The following is a 19,047-nucleotide window of genomic DNA, read 5'->3' as shown; positions in this document are numbered from 1 at the left end:
AACTAGTGAGGGTGAACGGTTTTCATTTGTGTAACCACGGTGCATTATGTAGTGTAAAGTCATTTTCCTGCTGGTGCTGTGATCCAGAAGGAGGACAGGAGAAGGTTTTGTAGATGGGCATAGAGTGGAGAGACAAGTGCAGGACGCAGGTGCTATACCTGTATCCTTTTGGATTGTATCTTTGTGTAGCAAACCAAAAACCTCACTCCAGGTGGCTTAAATAAGAAAGGAAATTTAGTACCTCATCCAACTGAAAAGTTCTGGCGGCAGCTTTGGCTTCAGTTAGAGCTCAAAGGCTGTTACCAGGCTCCATTTCTGGATTCTGAGCTCTCTGTTTTGATGTGGAAGCCTCATATTCAAACAACCCCTGTGCTTGTTATGTAGCGGCAGCAGACTCCATAGTCTCAATTCCAGTTTGTGTCTCAGATTGAAGAGTAGAGCCCCTTTCCTTATCCCATTGGGTCTCCTGAATACCCTGAACCAATAAGGGTAGCCAGGGGACATGCAGTGTTCTGATTGGTGCAGGCTTGTATCACGTGCTCCATTGCTAAGCTGAAATGGGGACCTCACCCTAAGCCCGGAAGCTGAGAGAGAGGATCCTCAGAAGACAGTTCAACTATTATAGGTCGACCACAGAGTCACTGCTTTAGAAAGAGGAGTTTTGTTGTGGGCACTACATTAGGGTTACACGTGGAGGTGCAAGAGCCCAAGGATTAACCCCCTTGCTTTAAGTGGCCTCCGGCTGCCCCTGATGGAGCTGTGCCCTTCCCATGTGCAACAGAAGCAGGGCTGCCATGGTTTTCTGGATGTTCAGGTTCTTTCCTTGTATTTCCCCTGGATGGGATGTGCATTGTCTCCTCCTTTTCCTGCCTCCTCCCTGGAGCTTGTTGAAATCCATTGCTTCCAAGTTTGGTTGTACCCGCCCTCCTCCCCACTCCCTACCTCTCTCAGCTCCCCACCCCCGCCCCAGAGTGCTGTTGGGGAGATATCTATGGGGGATACAGAAATCTGCAGACTTTTCATGGGTTGGTTTCCAAGCTATTGCTTCTCAGCTCCAAACCTGTCTTTCTTACCCAGTTTTGTGTTACCAGCACTGGGACTCTGCAAATCCCCTTTCTCCTTGGCTGACGGGCTCCGCGTTTGCCTCTGCGAATGGGAGGCGAAGCCAAAGGAAAACGTGAAGATGGCGGAGGAGGGAGGGACTTGCCCCTCTGTTTCGGTGAGCCGGATGTGCCCCTTCACATTGGCAGAGACGCATGCTGGTTCTGTTGCAGTGTAATGAGGCAGTTAGTTAAAGTTCAGGCTGGAACTCTCGTATCCGGGCAAGGTGATACTGTCTCTTTAACTGCCAGTTTGATATGCCCACCTTCCCAGGATACACCTGTTGCATCCAGGACCAGGGCACGTGTGAGGACCCCACCTTTTTCCTTATAAAGAGGTGGAAGGCAGGTGAGAGCAGACGTCCCACCACAGAACCTGCTGGGAGGTGCTGCCCTCCTTTTTGCCCTGTCCCCGGCAGCGCTGTCGCGGACCAGGCCGTCCCGCTCTCGGACCTTTCCTGCGCTCGCTTAGAGGTACGGTTGTCAGTTTCTCTCTCGTTTACAGGCAAGAGTTTGGCCCACTCACAATGAGGGTTTCTCCGTGTGGGGCGGCCCACATTGGTATGTGAATGTGTGTTGCTTCCTTCACTGTTAAAGAAGTGCTTTTCATCAGACTAGTCTCCCCTTGTGTTTCTACCTCTGCGGGAGACAAGGACCTGGGCAGGAAATTTAGGTATTCATTGCCCCCATCACCTGGAGCCTCTTCCCTCAGCTCTCCCAGAGACAGCAGCATCTGCCGCCACCCTCAAAGGGAAGTCTGAGAGCAGCTCTGCTGGGTCCTGTACACTGCCGAGAGATCGGCACCAGCTGGGTGCATCGTGTGCTCAGAGCTCTGGGCTTGATCTCCCCAGCACCCTTCTCCCAACCTTATACATTGTAGTAGCAACTTTCCGCCCCTCTACCTCAGCCTGAAAGTGGAACCTGTTTCCTGCAGTTCCTATGTTTATGATACCTCAGCTCTCCATTTTTCTTTTTTTTTCCCCATACTTGGCTAACAGTTATTTACGTTAAATTATTTTCCTTAATTGTTGATGGGGTTTATAATTCCCAATTAGATTTTAATTGAAGCCATCTCAGGTGCATTTTACCTGCTTTGTCTCAGCATCTCTGGAACTCAGCCCAGCGAAGATCATTCTGATGGAAAATTAATGTTGACTTGCCATTGCCTTTAGGATAAATTTGAAATCTCTGGGCTCTGCCTTGTTCCACAGATGCATCCTGTTGCAAGCTTACACTTCGGGATTTAGGCATGTGGGATTTCCTTAAGCTCTCCCAATGGACCACACCACCAGGCCAATGAATGTGTGGCTCTTTGTACTGAGAGTACTGATGCCTTTGATCCTTACACCTGGGTAACACGCATGTATCTTCTAGGTGCCAGTAGAGATGCCATTTCCCTGGGGAAGCCTTGTTTGGCTTTTCTTCCTTTCCCATCTTATATCCTCCTTCCCTTCTGATGGCATCCATGGTCTTCATGGTTTTTCTCCCCCTGGACTGCTAGTCTCTTGAGAGCAGTGCCTGGAACTTAACAGGTAGCTTAATGAATATTTGACCAGGACTTCCTCAGACAATTTCAGTGCTTGCTTTTTACTTGTATGGAGCAAGGACAAAACTCCAGCTCCTATAATTGCTGATGCAAACCACTCCCTAAATGATTACTGAGGGTTTCATCTCCTATCCAAAGGACAGGCTAATGCTGTAAAATTGCCAAAGTGGGACTTGAGGGCGGCAAACAAGATGCTTTAACGACCTGCGGTGTCCCTGGGGCTGCCGTGTGTCATTCTAGTGATGGAGGTGGACAGGGATCAGCTATTGATTCACGGGGTTAAAAGCCTTCCCATCACCCACAACCGCTGAAGGCATTGTGTCAAAGATAAGCAAGGAAGAAAATGAAGTCTTGTCAGCCCTTGCTGACAGGATGCTAATGAGAGGCCCTGGATCAGAGGGGCAGACTGTGAGTGTGCCTGTTGCTCTGAGACTGTAGCATGCAATGGAAAAACAGATTTGAGAGTTTGAACTTGTTTCACAGTTTGGCTTTGCCTTTAGCACCTTTGGGAGATAGGGACCTTGATAAGATTCTTAGTTTATTAATCTGTAAAATAGCACTGCTAGTCCCTATTTCAGTTTATTTGTTTAGAACTAAATGTAGAAATTGATTTCAGGTGTCCAGTAGAGTGTTGGGAAATGTTGGAAGTTTGTGGGAAGTGATTGGATTTGCAGGGCTGATCTCACTTATTCATTTGTTCAAAAACATCACTGAGTATCTCCTAAATGCTTGGGATACATACATTAGTTGGACTGCTTTTCTCTTCTGGAGTTTCTACTGGGAGAAGACAATATGAAAAGGTGGTAAATGGATAGGTGAAAAAAAAAAGTGGTTATTTTGTGAGTTGACTTAATGGTGTCCTCTATCACTTTTTTTCCTGATCGGGATCTAGTAAAAGATCAGACATTGCACTTAGTGTTTGTAGTTGTCTTCGCTTCAGTAAAGTTGCTCTGCGTTTCCTTGATTTTCGTGACATTGACATTTTTGAAGAGTCTAGGCCAGTTGTTCTGTAGAATGTCTTTCAGTTTGGGTTTGTGCAGTTGTTTTTTTTGACAGTGTGGGTTTTAAGGTCATACAGGCAGCAAAAGGCAGAGCTCAGAGTGGGGCCCAGCTTTCCTGACCCTGTGTCTCGCATCTTTCCTTCTTAAAAGATGCTGAGAGCTTTCGAGGCCAGAAAATGACATAACTCCCTCCCTACAACAGTCCTGTTAAATCAGCTGGGTTGTTAAAGAAAAGCAGTCCTAATGTGGTAATCTGAGAAAATACCTCTTCCCAGGTATAACTAGCCATTTTCTTGGTCATCATTTAACATCTCTAGGTCCGAATGACAATTTTCAAAAAATTTGTAGTTATCACTTTTTTTGTCTTAATATTCTAAGGTGACAATTTGTTCTGCTTTAACAGAACAGCTGGAGAGAACAGTAGGAAAATGAGACTGACTGTGGGTAAAATGCCGTCAGACCATTTCAGTTCTATTATGATGTATTTTTCAAAACTGTAGGGCATTGAACAAAATGTACTAAAATTAAAAAAATCTTTTTTTATTTGGGTAATTCTTTTAAAAAGCTGAACAATTACTGCAGCTAATGTATAATTTACCCAAATGTTGAATACTTTATTATATTGACATGCTAGGACTTAGCTCACTAAATTTTCTCCAAGAGCGGGAGGAGACAAAGGGGCAAGTAATTGGTGCTCTGAGCCCATGTTCTGCTTCCCGTTTAATACATGCGACTGCAAATACATTTTAAACTTGTCCAGATGTTATTTTTAAAGTCTGCACATTAGCCCTAAATGAACTGTCTTTTCACAGCTCTCTCCCCTCTGGTTGACTGTTCTGCTACTGTTCCCAAAGTGCAATGAGGAGGCCATAACTGGTGGGGTTTGGGGAAGACTTTTACACCCACTTGGTTTTTGGTTCCATAGGGCATGTTGGGGTTGAAAAGTGAGAAAAAATTTCATGAGTTGTATCATCTTATTGATGATGTATGTTGGTAGATTTTTGTTTATAAGTATTCATCCAGAATTATTTGTGAAACACCTTAGCTTATAAACCAGGCACTGTGCTAGGTGGTACAGTTAAAGATGAACTCATACTTGGTTCCTACCCTAAGGAGTTTGTAATCGTGTGTATGTCAGGTATGAGTGGGGCAGTTCATTAAGGCAAGCCCAGGATGCTACAGGAGGGCACATGGTCTTACTGGGGAGGGAGGTAGAGTGGGCGGAGCTAAATGTCTGGTTTGTTCTCTGGAAGATGCTTTTGTCCCATGGGAAAGAACAAAGGCAAAGGTGCACGTTAGGTTTGTTTAAGTGGTTGAATCTCTTTATGCTATGCTCTGCCATTGAACATGGAGTAGCCATGACCGAGGACCAGTCACAGAATGTTGATGCCAGGAGTCAGGGTACCAGAGAGGCCAAGGAGCTCTTGAATTCTTCCTCCACGGGCCCAGAGGATATTCATCATCGAATTCTGAAATTTTAGGCCTTAGGTGCACTGAGGAGCTTGAGCCAACTTTTATTCCCTGTTCTGGGTGACCCTGTGCATGGCAGGCCCCCTTTGCCCTATATGAAAGGAGCCCTGCGTGGAACTCTGTTGCTTTTCCATGTGTTTTCTCTACACACTGAGTTTCCTGTATTTTCCAGTGGTATTGACTTAATATTGCTTACAAGTATTTATTCTCTGGTTGATCTCTCTCTCTGATGAATACACAGAATGTTCCTCTAGATGCCCATAGATAATGTTTCACAGTACTCTGTGTGGGGAGCAATCCGGACTAGACTGAGTTACTGGAATTAAGACTTATTCTATGCATCTGCTCTCCCACAGTATGGCGCTGGGAGAGAAGTAAACAGCTTTTACACAGCTGCCTCCAGTTCAACCAATAAACTGTAGGACTTGCTCCTGATTGGAGAGCAGCGTACTCGGCGTGTGGGCAGCCGAGTTAGGATTGGCAGAGGAGGACTATAAAGGAGGAGAGAGACGGCATGCACCAGGAACATCTAAGGGGAACATCTAGCTGAAGGAACACCTGTGCAGCCCCCGAGAAAGCCGGCCGGCGGTGTGCCGCTCCCCTGCGGAAGTGGGGAATGTGGCCAGGGGGAACTGCCCTTCCACGGAGGTGGAAGGGATAGTAGCCAACCCGGGAAGAACCAGCAGCAAACCCGGGGAGGGCCGAGCAGACGAAAGAACAGCGCAGGGTCCTGTGTCGTTCCTCCACGAAGAGGGGGAGCGACACTCTGGATGTGGATATGGGCTATGAATTGTTACATCTCCTTTATAGTGAGTTTTGAGGGTGAAATGGTAGAGAGGTTCAGTGTGATAACCTTTGCCCTACACATTCTTGCTGTGCCAGAGAAAGCTTCTGGGAAGAAATGATGTCCGAATAGAGACGGTGGTCTAGAGAGGAAGAATAACACTTGGAAATACCTGGAGACTGGAAGGAATGTGCATCTCCTCAGAGACTGAAAGTAGTCAGTGTAGCTGATGGAAGAGCGAACACAGGGGAAATGAGAGGTGAGGTTGGCAATGAAAAGCTTCAGAAGCTCCCTTTTAAGCAGCCACCGCATCCGGAGGGGCCATGGGAAGCTGCTGAAGCCGTATCAGCTGGAAAGCAGCAGCATCAGACTTGGAAAGACCACTCTGGCTGCAGTGGGATAAAAATTCGAGAGGGGCACAACTAGGAGGAGAGACCAACTGGATCTTCCCATGGATGGGGGTAGTCGGAATAAGGAGAAGCAGGAGAATGACAGGTACAGTTTGGAGGTAGAAGACATGAGACTCAATAGTTATTTGGTTGTGGAGTGTGAGAGTGGACAAAGACTCAGAGGTACAGCCCAACTTTTTTTTTTTTTTTTTTTTGACAGGCAGAGTGGACAGTGAGAGAGAGAGAGAAACAGAGAGAAAGGTCTTCCTTTTCCATTGGTTCACCCCCCAATGGCTGCTGTGGCTGGCGCGCTGTGGCTGGCGCGCTGTGGCTGGCGCGCTGTGGCTGGCCATGGCACTGATCTGAAGGCAGGAGCCAGGTGCTTCTCCTGGTCTCCCATGTGGGTGCAGGGCCCAAGCACTTGGGCCATCCTCCACTGCACTCCTGGGCCACAGCAGAGAGCTGGCCTGGAAGAGGAGCAACTGGACAGAATCCGGCACCCCGACCCTTACTAGAACCTGGTGTGCCGGCGCTGCAGGCGGAGGATTAGCCTGTTGAGTTGCGGCACCGGCCCAGCCCAACTTTCTTAATACACAGACCTGGCTCTTGAGCGTTGATGTTTTTGTGCATCTTCAGTTTTTCCCAGTGCCATGATTTCATCAGAGCCCATAGTGACTTTTGGTGTCCTGGTGGTGCCAGCAGCAGCCATGGCTACAACCCTTACGCTAAATGCTGGTGTTGGGCCTCACCTGCTCCCAGCTTGGTCTCCCCACAGCTTTGGTGTATCTTGCATGTGCAGTCGGAGATTATCACGGTGGCTGAGAGCGGGGACTTTAAGGTGTGACATATATAGGTTCAAGTCCCCTCTCTGTACTGAGTTTTAGTGTGACCTTTGGCAAATCTCAAAATCTCTGTGGACCTCGAAGTTGGTCATCTGTGAAGTAATCACAGGGTGTTGAGGTTCGTTGCATGAAAGGATCCAGGTAAGACACAGTGCCTGCCTGTGTGTGGCAAGCACAGTGCAACGGTTGACCAAGGGGAAGGAGGGAACGTGTAGAGGTGTGTGAGAGGGTTTAGTACAGCACACAGTCTGACACACTACAGCATAACAAAGGAGCTGTGTGGGCAGAGGGGAGGAGGAGGAGTCTCTGGGTGGACTAACATGAAGGAGGTGTGTTACGATTCGTCTGTCTCGATGACGTGACAGTTCTCACTGATTCTTCAGGTCTGTACAAGAACCTAAGCCAGAGGCTTCCTCTTCCAGGGACTCTGAGCTCCGCTTTGGGGATGTCCCTGTCTCTGCATCCATGCTCTTCTTTGCTGTCTTTGTCTTCAATTCTCAGCCACCCTCTGCTCTCCCTCATCCTTGCCTTGATGCCTGTTTTCCTCCTTGCCCTTCTCAGAAGGTGGTAAAGGGTCTCAGTATTTGCCTGATTCCAGTTGCAGGCAGAACATACAAGTTAGCATTTACAGAAGACTTAAATTCTACCCTGAAGAACCATTGGATGACTCTGACCAAAAACCTGGTGTATCCCTGAGCAGAGGCAGGGCTAATCAAACTTGGTTAATAATCATCATCATAACAGTATCAACAACCCATTTACATCAGTTCATGATGCGGGGCCTATACAGCTGGTGACTTTTCTATTTAATAATGGACAAGCCATATCCTTAGTGGTTGATTGGCTCCCTTGTCATCTCCGGAGTTACAGAATGAATGGTGCCTCCCCACTACATTCATGTGCTGAAGTCTGAAGCCCAAGAACCTCAGAATGTGACTGTGTTTGGAGACTGCTGTCCTTTGAAGAAGAGGAAATTTGGATACAGAAATAGTAAGGGGCACATGGATTTCAAACGTTTTGCCCCAAAATAAACTGTACTTTTAATTCTATGAATTATTGAAATACTTTAATATTTTGGACTGTCATGACTGATAATAATAGTTTTATTCTAACTGAATCCTAGAGGTAATATAGTTTGAAGAACTATAGTCTAAGTACTATCTGCCTATAATTATCTTACTTTTGAAACTGAGGCAACTGAGGCTTGACTTACCTAAAGTCACAGACTTAGTAAAGGGCAGAACTGGGCTCAACTCCCAGTCTTGAGGACACAGGGGCCTGAGTTCTTAGGTACTGTGCCACGCTGCTTGAAAATACAGGTCTTTCTCTGTTTTCCCTGTGACTGTTTGTCCTTCTAAACACTGGCTAAAGTCCATCCTAGCTATACATTTAATTCTGTGACCATTTGTTCCAAGCCTGCCGCCTCCACCAATCCCGTAAATGTAGCATGGTGCTTTAGTCATGAGCACAGGCTTAGTTTGGGAGGCTTCTTGATTTTTTGGCCAGGTGAAAGGCAGCCATCCCCTAGCATATGGCGAAATGATCGACCTCAGTGAACACTGGCAAGTAACAGGAGCTACTGCTGGGCTCTTTGCTTTATACCTTAATACTGTACACATGTGGCCCCAGGCAAGAAGTATATCGCTTAACCCTGCCAATGGCTACCACCAGCTTGGCCCAGAGTTCCAGACCCTCTTTTTCTGTGTTAGTACACTTCAAGGCAGGACACTGTGAGCTACTTGATGTGTGTTTGGTGGCTTTTCTTTGCTTGTCCTGACTTTCCACCTTATTAACACATCTGGGTGCATGAGCTGCTTGCTGAGGTGTAATGAAGTCTAAGCAGTACATCCAGGTCTGTCAGACCAGACTGTGGCTCTTCAGTGAACAAGATCCTTGCAAATATTTGTCGTGCGAATGTGCTCTGTTGATCACCTACTTCAGCCAAGAGTTAGTGTAATAGTAGTGTCGTTATTTCCCTAATAATTCTTTACCTGAGGTGGATGCACAGGGTTTATCTCCCTTGACCCAAACAGTTAGAAAACTTCAGCTTGCTGAGGAATAACTTTGCCAAAGACAAATATTTTTTCTCATATAAATTTTCTCTTTTTATTTTTAGGTTTACTGCTCCCTCCCCCTACCTTCGTCCTTTTATTTCATGCTTTCAGAAAGAATGAATAGTATTCTACATTTTTATATTCTGAACACAACCACGCTTGCATAATTCTGTTCAATTCTTTGTTGTTTTTTTTTCAAGTTATGGTTTTAAAAATAATCTAGAACTAATTTGTCTAATGAATATGCAACTATTGCAAGAGTCTTTTGAAGTTTTTCAAAACCTTCAGTCAGCATCTTTCTGGGACATGGTGATGAATGTAGCATCAGGCACTTGGAAGCCGATTCTAATTTGGCATGCGCAGGTATAATTTTTGCACATTTCAAAGCTGGGCACGATGCAGTCATTTAGTGTGTGCTTCTAATGGTTAGCATAGTGATGTTGCTTTGTGGCCTCACCCCCTCTGCTGGGGGAATGGATGAACCATGGCTGCTAGGGGCATGCTGGGTTGAAGTAGTGGTCAGGTAGGAAAACACAATCTGCAGGAGACAAGGGGCAGGGGCACAGATTGGTGATCACTGCTCATGACCAAAGCTTGGATTTATACAGGCTTTCATTTTGTGCGAGGCATTTTATATGTCATAATCTTCACCTAGGCATAATGCAGCAAGTAGGGAATATAATCACTATTTCATAAGGAAAATGAGATGGCTAGGTTAAGAAAATTCCCCCAAGATCACACAGGTCAATTCCCCCAGACCACACAGAGCCTGTGTCCTCAGACACTTAGCAGGCAGCGTGTTTCCTGTGAGAGGCACTGTGCTATGCACTTGGGCAAGTCTAAAAATGAAGTTGACCTACACCCTACTCCCAGAATGTGTCTGCTGGTGGGAGAGAAATGACATACAGCCATGACACGTAGCCAGGAAAATTCTGAGAAGACAGGATAGAGGCCCATGCCTTCCAAGTGGAAGCAAAGGGAGAGAAAAAAAATTATTTCAGTAGAGATGAAATGTATCTGAGAGGGGGACTGATTTCCAGAAGTTTTTGCTCACAGCTCCCGGTTCCCTGCCTATTGTGCACATTATGGTCTGCAAAGTGGCCCCTGGCTAGGATTTTTCAGCAATTTTTTTTGACCTGAGGAACCAGCTTCATCCTGTATGCTTTCTCCCAGTACCTGAGTGGAGGAGCCAGCTGGGCTGTCTCCATTGCTGGAGCAGGGGAAGTATCCCAACGCCAACTGTGGGATTCATTAGCCTCTGCTGTTAAATTGCTGTGATGGTGAGGGTATGAAAGGCTCAGTGCCTTCCCAGCCCGTGGCTGGGCTCATGCTGGCCTTGTTCCCCATGAAAGCAGTGATGGCCGTGCAGGGTCTGCTGCTGAGAGCCAGAACCTGACACCTTGTGAGCCATTGCTTTCGGGGGGGATTTTCTTTCTTCAGCTAATAGAACGAAGTGATTTCTCCCATATGCAGTGTTTGTTACATTTTTTTTTTTCGTTCTGTTGGTGTATGAAGGTCAACAGTCTTTGGGTTGTAGGTAGCAGAAGAGCTCTAGCTTAAGCTAGTGAGGGAGGATTTATTAAAATTCCAAGGATTAGATCTAGGAACTAGAAAAATTGCCAGGAGCTGAGGCAGTTGTATTCTTGATGGTTTCCTCTTTTGGGATACAGTGGGTTGTGCTTCTGGTTGTTTCTTCCTATCTCTTTATTTTTCTCTACTGACTATATTAGAAATTCTTTTTCATGCGTTTATGCTATAACATGGCTTTCCATAGCTCCCAAACACCTGTCTTCACAGTTTGAGCTACCAAAAGCAGCTCACGCTGGTCCCAGTTACACTGGGAGATACAAGCCTGATTTATTCCAGGCTGGGTCCAGTCAGCTGTGGTGGCTGTAGAGGTCATGCAGTGTGGACAGGACTCCAGGAACCCATCATGCCCCCGGCCTTCATGGGGGTGGTGCAGTTTACAGAAACAGAAGCTGAGGTACATACAGTCATGTACATGAGGAAATATCTTTAAATCCACAATGGGACATGATTTTAACTTATCTTGGGAATCAACACAGCATGCTGACTACCCATGGTGGGAAATGTCTGTAGACATTTGTTCAGTATAGTTTATACAGTTCTGAGGGTATAATGATATCCCATCTCCGCCTTCCACCCAGCCTCCCAACCCCCTTTTTCCACTTTCTCTTTTACTTTTGAGATAACATATCTTTAATTTACACTACAGTCAAGGGCTTAATGCCCAACTAAATATAGATTTCAACAAGTAAAAAGCAACAAACACCTTAGTTTAGTGAAAATATGCACAAAGGCTAAAACAATAATCACATGAAAAATGACTATGTCACCCATTTATAGTATATTTCAAAGTAGTCACAAATCATTAGAACTATAGTAGTGTAACATTCGTAATCATTACTTTGACAAAGGTATAAAATAAAGTTTGACAAAACAATATTTGCAGTAGTACTGATTTATATAGGCATTTCTTTTGTTTTTGTTTTTGATTTTTCTTTTATTAAATTTTAGCTCCCACATATAAGGGAAAACATGTGGTATTTGTCTTTCTGTATCTGGTTTATTTCATTTATATAATGTCCTCTAGTTGCATCCATCCCTGATAGAATTCATTCTTTTTAATAGCTGAAATATTCCACTGCACGTACTGTGATTATGAACACCTTGGTTGATGAGTATTTTGGCTATTGTGAACAGTGATGCTATAAACATGGTGGTGCAGGTATCTCTTTGATACAACATGTCATGTCTTCGGGGTATATACCCAGAAGTAGGATTGCTGGGTCATATGGCAAGTTTATTTTTTAAAGGGATCTCCATACCATTTTCCACTGTGGCTGCACTCATTTACTTCCTCACCAGCAGTGTAGAAGTGTTCCCCTCTCTCCACATCCTCACCAGCATTTGTGAGTCTCTGTGTTTTGGATTTTAGCCATTCTGACCCGGTGAGGTGATATCTCATTCTGATTTTGATTTGCATTTCACTGATCACTAGTGATACTGAGCATTTTTTCATATATTGATTGGTCATTTGTATTTTTTCTTTTAAGGACTGTCAAGGTCTTTTGCCCATTTCTTATTTTGTTGTTGACTTTAAGTTGCTGATATAGTCAGGATATTAATCTTTTGTCACATAAGTAGCTTGCAAATACTTTTTCCCATTCTGCTGGATATCTCTGCACTCTGGATTTTTTATTTGGCTGGCTGTGAATAAGCCGCTGAGTTTGATAGAATCCCAGTTGTTTAGTTTTGCTTTTGTTTCCTGTGCTCCAGGGTTCTTACCTGAGGAATCATCACCAGCACCAATGTCTTGGAGTGTTTCCTCTACAATTTCTTCTAGTAACTTTATAGTCTCGGATCTCAAATTTAGATCTTTGATCCATCTTGAGTTGATTTTTTTTGTGAGAGGTTCAGATCTAATTTCATTCTTCTGCATATATACATCCAGTTTTGCCAGCACCATTTGGTCTAAGCATTTTTGTCAAGATCATTTGGCTATATGTATGTGGATTAATTTCTGGGTTTTCTATTCTGTTACATTGATTCGTGTGTCTGTTTTTATGCCAGTACCATGCTGTTTTAACTACTATAGCTTTGTAGTATGTTTTGAAGTCAGGTATTATGATGCCTCCAGATTGATGACTTTTGTTGGGGGTCACTTTGGCAATTCTGGATCTTAGTCTTTTATGGGGCAAATGATAATCGCTTGGTTTGGTTAAAGAGCTGAAAAGCTCATGAGAGTATTTCAGGCATGGAAAGCCAAGACACTCTGGCAAAAGATCTCTGCGAGTGAGATCCCAGTGGAAAGAACAGGTCATCAAAGAAGGAGGTACCTTTCTCTGAAGGGAGGAGAGAACCTCCACTTTGACTATGACCTTGTCTAAACAAGATAAGAATCGGAGAACTCCGAGGGCTTCCATAGCCTTGGAAACTCATGACTGGAGCATAGGGAGATTACTGATGCCATAGACAGGAGTGTCAGTTGGTAAAGTCAACAACAGGAGTCACTGTGCACTTACTCCTCATGTAGGATCTCTATCCTTAATGTGCTGTACATTGAGATTTAATGCTATAACGAGTACTCAAACAATATATTTCACTTTGTGTTTCTATGGGGGTGCAAACTGTTGAAATCCTTACTTAATGCATACTAAACTGATCCTCTGTAAAAAAAAAAAAAGAAAAAAGAAAAAAAAAAAGAAATTATCAATTCCCAACTTGACTCTCACTGGGATTAAACATGACAATAGGTCTGCTCTGATTTCATCATCATTTAAAAAAATCATCTATTATTTTTCACTTTATGTTTCTGTGTGGGAGCAAACTGTTGAAATCCATACTTAATGTATACTAAGCTGATCTTCTGTATATTAAGATAATCGAAAATGAATCTTGATGTGAATGGAAGGGGAGAGGGAGTGGGAAAGGGGAGGGTTGTGGGTGGGAGGGACGGTATGGGGGGGAAGCCATTGTAATCCATAAGTCGTACTTTGGAAAATTATATGCATTAAATAAAAGTTTAAAAAAAAAAAAGAAAAAATTAACGAAGCTATCCCTCTAATTCAGGTTTAAGGGAAAGGAGACTTGGATTGTTCTGAACTCATTAGGCCAGTTTATGTTGTTCAGATTCACAAGGTGATTGCTTGCACATCCTCCCCAAGGTCTGAGTAAGAATTGAGTAGCTCTCATTCCCTATAATGACTTACCCAGTTTCTTCTGCAGGGAGTTCTCCACGGTGTCCAAAGGCAAAAGTGGTTTTTGCTCTTCGAAAATGCTTTGCACTTCTCTTCGAAGATCATTATACTTGTCTGTTTGCTTTTGTCTTCTGATTGATCCTGGCTTATTTTGTTGGCCTTGACTCAAACTGATTATAGTATCTTGGACATGGTAGATTCCTAAGCCAAATATGTTAAATAGTGACCCTCAGTAAACCGCACCAACCAATTCTTAGTTCAAAACTAAGATATTGTTTAATTGGCCAATTAATCACTAATAAAGGTACTAGTACCATTAATGTGCATAGTACTGTGTACAATACCCCTAGTTAAGTGGCTTTATGAAATGTTAGCTAGCAACTTATTATACCTGGGTCTTAGTGTCCTGATCTGCAAAGTGTGAAAGAGAGCAAGGAAAGGAAAAGCCATCATAATTCCTTGGTGGCATGATTGTACAGGTAAGAACAAATGCAAAAAAGCACCAACTACAATTTGCTTAATTGTCATTTTTATTTATTGCAGTGGGTATGAATTTGCATGCATAAGTCTCAAGTGTTCTGATTTCTGTTGCCCTCTCAGATTTCCTTATTTCCCTGGGAGAGAATTAAATTTCAGTTGTATCCTAGAGACTTCTAGACTTTGGAAGGATGTATACTCTCCAGGGTCTTGTGTAGTCGTCTTGTACCCTTGGGAAAGGCTCTCTGGACATCATCCTACCCAGCTTACCACTGTTGAAAATATGCATATACATATAAATGTTAAAAGGGTGTTTTATTATATATAAGGTAAATGTAAGATTTTTTGGTTTATTAAAAGGAAACATGGATGCAAAAGTTCAGGGAACACTGGTTTAAATTCCAGTCCCAGTGTGCATTTTGAGATGACTGTGAGAAAAGTACCAGGAGCATCGAGAACATGACCCATAAAGATTCTGGCTCAGCACAGCTCGGAAGGGACTCTGAAATCTGTATTTTTGAAAAAGATCTTAGTGATTCTGTGTTTTAACCAAATTGGAAAGCAAGAATGACGTCAGGATTTGTGGCAACAAAGCTGTGGCCTTGGATCTGTGGGTTGGGGATGGGACTTCCCCAGGTCTTGCTGGTTAGAAATGGGTGATCCTGAGGCTCATAGCACCAACAGCTACAGCACCAGCACTGGGGGATGATGAAGGGAGGGTAAGCACGAGGTAGGGACTATGTTAAAACTTTGTGGAAAGTACCACAGAGTGCATTTAGAATAGGAGATCTTTGTGGATGACGCAAAACTGTAGGTCAAAGAAAAGAATTTTCCAAGGGCAACTCTTGGGCTCAGTGGTGAAGTTTTAATGAAACCAGACAGTTGCCAAGCCCAGATTCGCAATTCGCACTACATCTCCAGTACTTGAGGTGGAGAGTGGTGCTCCACTTTTTTTCTTCTTCTGGTTTCACTTAAGCATATTTTTTATTATAAAACTTGCATTATGTACAGAAATAAAATTACATGATAAACCCTTGTGTATCCATCACTTGCTTCAACAATGATCAGTTATGTCTTGATTTATCCCTACGCCACTTACAGATTCTTTTGCAGATTTCATTCTTTAAAATTCAAGACTCCTTAAAATTAGAAGTTCAGTACAACTGTCAAACTAAAACAACTAACAGCTATCCTCTTAGTGCTGTTTCCTTAGTTGCTGCAGAAATGTATTTTCACAAGTGGTCCGCCAAGGATCCATTCAAGGATCCTGTAATTTAATTGGTTAATAATGTGTTTCATCTTTTTTCGTCTGTAGGTTTTTCACTCTTTCATGTTATATTTGCAATTTGTTTAAAAAAAGGGCCAGTTTTGGGTAGAGTTTCCCATAGTCTAAATTTTGCAGATCTTATTTTTGTGATGTCATTAAAAGCAATTTCTCTGTCCCCTGTATTTTCCATACATTGATAATCAGATTTAAAGGCTTAACGGGTTAAGGTTTTTTTCCTCATCTCATTTCGTAAATGGTGCTTATTTTCATGACCCATGATACCTTCTTACCTCTTTTTGTGGTGATGGTGGTTACTGATGTTTAAATATAGTAGAAATGGGGGCTGGTGCTGTGGTGTAGTGGGTAAAGCCGCCAGCTGCAGTGCCAGCATCCCATATAGGTGCCTGTTTAAGTCCCGCCTGCTCCACTTCCGATCCAGTTCTCTGCTGTGGCCCGGGAAAGCAGTAGAAGATGACTCAAGTCCTTGGGCCCCTGCACCCATGTGGGAGATCCAGAAAACGCTCCTGGATCCTGGCTTTGGATCAGCACAGCTCTGGCTGTTGCAGCCAATTGGGGAATGAACCAGCACATGGAAGATCTCTCTCTTGCTGTGTAACTCAGACTTTCAAGTAAATAAATATATTTTTTTTAAAAGTAGAAATGCTGATACTCTGTTTTTTAAAGAGTTTTCAATAATATTTATTAATCTGTGTTTTAAAATAAAATAATTTATTTTGGACTGAACACTGTTTCTCCTTTACTTGAAATGCTTGTGTTACTTCAGGTTCCAAGTCTAATTCCTCAAATTTGCTTTTTTCTTCGTGGAAATCAATATCATAGGTCTCCATAATAAGGTCGAAAGTTTCTGCCTGTGAGTACCTTACGGGGCAAATCCCTGGTGTGAGAAAGAATTCAGCAGCTGATATTCTAATTTATCATTTGTCTTCATTTATTAGTTGGAATGTATCTATAATAAATAATTCAGTTACCAGGAAAAGTAGTTAAATGCTTCATTCTTTCCTTTTATTTAGTCGTTTCTTGGTATTCCCCTAACATGACCCATGGGTTGTTTTGTTTATTTCTTTTACGTCATTACCACCTTATGTATTTCAGTGTATTTGTTGTGTTTAGATCAATTCAGTTGCTATTTTTAGTTCTCGTTAGTCTTTGTGATGATATAGTTAGTGTGTTGAGTCACAGACAAGAATTTGGGAAACATTTTCTGTAAAGGACTAGAGAACATATATTTGTGACGTATTCATTTATTTTCTTTTCAAAATCCTGTAAAATTGTGTGAATTTGTACTATAAGCTGTAATTTGTTGAGGTAAGAACCAGGAGCTAACTAGCTTGTTTGTAGACATTTACTGTTTATAGTTTTGTTTCTTGTGTTGACTGAGTTTGCTTTTATTACGATACAATGAGTAGCCTTCTGTGTATACATTCTTTGCTTTTTTGGATTCCAAGGGAGTCCTAGAAGTGAGATTACTCAGTCAATAGATAAATGCATATTAGTTTTGGTTGGCACTGTCAAGTCCTTCTCAGTGTGTATGTTCTATTTTATATCAGCAATATGGGAGAATTCCTATTTTTCCAACCTTGCCACAAGTTGTAGATTGTTGAGCTTTTAGATTTTTGTTCCTCAGCATGAGTATTAAATGGGGTCCTGACATTTATTTTGAGAAACATTTTCATTTCATTTGGAATAACAGCAGTCTACATTACTTTCTGGTGAATTGTCTGTTCATATCTCTGGCCAAGTTTTGTATAATTTATTGATCTGGCTTTCTATTTTTAGAATATTAACTCATTATTTCTTTTTTTTCCTCATTGTTTCTTTCTTTTTTTGACAGGCAGAGTGGACAGTGAGAGAGAGAGAGACAGATAGAGAAAGGTCTTTCTTTGCCGTTGGTTCACCCTCCAATGGCCGCTGTGGCTGGCGCACTGTGCTGATCTGCAGGCAGGAGCCAGGTGCTTCTCCTGGTCTCCCATGTGGATGCAGGGCCCAAGCACTTGGGCCATCCTCCACTGCACTCCCGGGCCACAGCAGAGAGCTGGATTGGAAGAGGAGCAACCGGGACAGAATCTGGCGCCCGGACCGGGACTAGAACCCGGTGTGCCGGCGCTGCAGGTGGAGGATTAGCCTATTGAGCTGCTGTGCCGGACTCCTCATTGTTTCATAAAAAGTGGCAAATATTTTTCTCTGGGTTTTCATTTTTTTTTTAAATTACAGAGTTTTTGCTATAAGGTTTTTTAATTTTGTAAACATTAAAGTATTCCTTAGTGCCTCTGGATTTCAAATTATAGTATTTCTTTTTTAAAAAAAGCTTTTATTTACTAAATATAAATGTCATAGGTACAGCTTTAGGAATATAGTGGGTCTTCCCCCCCCCCATACTCGCCCTCTCATCCCTACTCCCCTCTCACCTCCTACTCCCTCACCCATCCCATTCTTCATTAAGATTCATTTTAAATTACCTTTATATACAGAAGACCAACTCTATACTAAGAAAAGATTTCAACAGTTTGTACCCCCCCACACACATAAAGTATAAAGTACTGTTTGAAAACTAGTTTTACCATTAATTCTCATAGTACAACTCATTAAGGACAGAGGTCCTACATGGGGAACAAGTGCACAGTGACTCCTATTGTTGATTTAGCAATTGACATTCTTACTTAGAGTCATAGTAATTCTTAGATTTGTAGGAATTCATTCATTTTCTTCTAAAACTGAAAGTATTTTTTTATTTTTTATTTTATTTTTTAAATTTTTTGAACTTTTATTTAATGAATATAAATTTCCAAAGTACAGCTTATGGATTACAATGGCTTCCCCCCCATAACATCCCTCCCACCCACAACCCTCCCCTTTCCCACTCCCTCTCCCCTTCCATTCACATCAACATTCATTTTCGTTTCTCTTTATATACAAAAGATCAGTTTAGCATCCATTAAGTAAAGATTTCAACAGTTTTCTCCCACACAGAAACATAAAGTGAAAAATACTGTTTGAGTACTCGTTATAGCATTAAATCTCAATGTACAGCACACTAAGGACAAAGATCCTACATGAGGAGTAAGTGCACAGTGACTCCTGTTGTTGACTTAACAAATTGACACTCTTGTTTATGGCATCAGTAATCACCCTAGGCTCTTGTCATGAGCTGCCAAGGCTATGGAAGCCCCCTGAGTTCACTGACTCTGATCATATTTAGACAAGGCCATGGTCAAAGTGGAAGTTCTCTCCTCCCTTCAGAGAAAGGTACCTCCTTCTTTGATGACCCATTCTTTCCACTGGGATCTCACTCGCAGAGATCTTTCATTTAGTTGGTTTTTTTTTTTTTTTTTTTTTTTTTTTTTTTTTTTTTTTTGCCAGAGTGTCTTGGCTTTCCAT

At 42.8% G+C, this 19,047-nt stretch overlaps 1 long non-coding RNA gene across 33 annotated transcripts in view; it reads left to right on the top strand.

The window, feature by feature from the left end:
* The first annotated feature begins 546 nt into the window (after positions 1-546).
* The window catches only part of LOC149126097 (uncharacterized), a 434,465-nt gene continuing 415,964 nt past the window's right edge, over positions 547-19,047 (top strand). For 28 of the 33 annotated variants that reach the window (XR_016236315.1, XR_016236296.1, XR_016236303.1 and 25 more), the window contains exons 1-3: positions 550-797; positions 1,078-1,177; positions 1,375-1,574. This is a non-coding gene — a long non-coding RNA (uncharacterized LOC149126097). Of the gene's footprint in view, positions 815-1,077; positions 1,178-1,374; positions 1,575-19,047 lie in introns of all 33 variants that reach the window. The other 5 variants (XR_016236310.1, XR_016236288.1, XR_016236312.1 and 2 more) reach the window with 5 other exon arrangements.

Source organism: Oryctolagus cuniculus, chromosome 6, assembly GCF_051225735.1.
Source record: "Oryctolagus cuniculus isolate XC-2025 breed Fujian yellow rabbit chromosome 6, ASM5122573v1, whole genome shotgun sequence".
Lineage (NCBI taxonomy): Eukaryota > Metazoa > Chordata > Mammalia > Lagomorpha > Leporidae > Oryctolagus > Oryctolagus cuniculus.
This window is presented reverse-complemented; position numbering and strand designations above follow the sequence as displayed.